Source organism: Theobroma umbraticum, unplaced genomic scaffold (genome assembly GCF_002168275.2).
Source record: "Theobroma umbraticum cultivar Fairchild unplaced genomic scaffold, ASM216827v3 scaffold_146.0, whole genome shotgun sequence".
Classification (NCBI taxonomy): Eukaryota; Viridiplantae; Streptophyta; class Magnoliopsida; order Malvales; family Malvaceae; genus Theobroma; species Theobroma umbraticum.
This window is the reverse complement of record NW_018397265.1, coordinates 2397543-2399466: the sequence shown is the minus strand read 5'-3', so window position 1 is coordinate 2399466 and position 1924 is coordinate 2397543.

Below are 1924 nucleotides of genomic sequence, written 5' to 3'. Positions count from 1 at the left end.
TAGATGAAGTATGAGGGATATTGTAATTCTAGACTTATTTAATTTGATATTTACTCAAGTTATTATTATTTTGACTTTTCTTATTGGTTTAAATTTTAGCTAATTAGTTTTATTTAATCAATAAATTTTGAGTGTTTGGTTAAGATTAATTTGTTTTAATTTTAGTACTTTGTTAAATTTTAGATTAATTCTCTGTGAGATCGATACTTTACTTGCTAATATACTGTCTATTCGATATGTATACTTGTATAGTAAAATTTTAATTGACAATGATGGATTTAATTGTTGAAACGTATAAAATCATATCCATTCAAGCTCTCTCTTTTTGTGTCTTAATTAATACACATGTCTTTGGAGAGATAAGTCCTATGCAACATAGGCAAGTATACTCTCTTAGCTTCTTCCATGCTAAACTCTTTGACACTTTGTCTATGTTGGTGGATTGAAAGAGTCCAAGCAACCTTTTAGATCTATTTCTATAGATCTTAATTCTCAATATATAACTTACTTCTCACATATCTTTCATGGAGAATTTCTTGGCTAGCCATATTGTAGTTGACTATAACATTGGTCTATCATTTCTTATGAGCAATATGTCATTTAAATAAAATACTAGGAGAACGAATACACTCCTATTAGTCTGTTTATACATACATGGCTCATCCTTATTTTTGATAAAATGAAACTCTTTGGTAATTTCATCAAAGTAGGTGTTCCAATTCCAAGATGCTTGCTTAAGTCCATAAATCGATTTTGAAGCTTGCATACCTTGTCAGCATTACCTTTAGATGAAATCATTAAGCTATGTCATGTACACCTCTTTCAGCAAATTCTCGTCATAGAATGTAGTTTTCACATCCATCTACATATCTCATAACCATGATAGACAACAATAACAAGCAAAATCTGAATGGACTTAAGCATGACCATTGGCTTGTTAACACCTTATCTTTGTTTGTAATCTTTAGCCACTAGCTTAGCCTTGTATGCTTGTACATTGTCGTCTATGTTGCTCTTTCTCTTAACAACCTATTTACAGCTTATCGATTTTATGCCTTTAGGTGGATTAAACAAAGTCCATGCTTGGTTCACTTCCATGGCATCCATTTCAAATTTCATAGCCCCAATCCATTTTCAAAATTAATTTCTAACATTGTTTCCTCATATGTAGGAAGCTCATCATCCATGAGAAAAACATTTTTATACGTGAGAAATTCATATCTCTTAAGGACTTGACTTATCCTACTAGATCGTCAAAGTTATTGTGTATGATAAGGTTTTGGTTATGCATTTTTCGCACAAGCCATAGGTTCTAGCTCCAGTGGTATGTCAGTTTTATGGTTCTTGAACCTCTTCAAGACTTCGACTGTCACCATCCTTTTCTAGCAATAACTCTTTCTTTTGATAAGTGCATGTTTTTAGACAAACACCTTTTGCTAGGTGGTATTGTGAAGTAATATCCAATTGTTTATCTTGGATATCCCATAAATATACATTTATCTAAACTTTCTCTTACCTTTTCAGATGATGTATGCTCCGAACAAGCAATATAGTCCCAAATCTTAACGTATGACAAGTTTGGTCTTTTACCTTTTCATGTCTCATATGGTATCTTGTTAACTAGCTTGTTTGGAATCTTTTTAAGCAAACTTACTATAGTTTCTAGGGCATAACTCCAAAATGAAATAGACAAGTCGACTTTGCTTTTCATGATCGAACCATGTCCAACAAGATTCAATTTCTCTTTATGAAAGACCATTGTGTTGATGAGTTCCTAGCCATTCTCGTGTATATAGTCTATAAACTATTGGCTTGGATAGTTTCCACTTGGATCTAATCTAATTGTGTGAATATCGTTGCCAATTTATTTCTCCACTTCAATTTTGAAATCTTTTTGAGATTTGTCTTTCATTAAATATATATA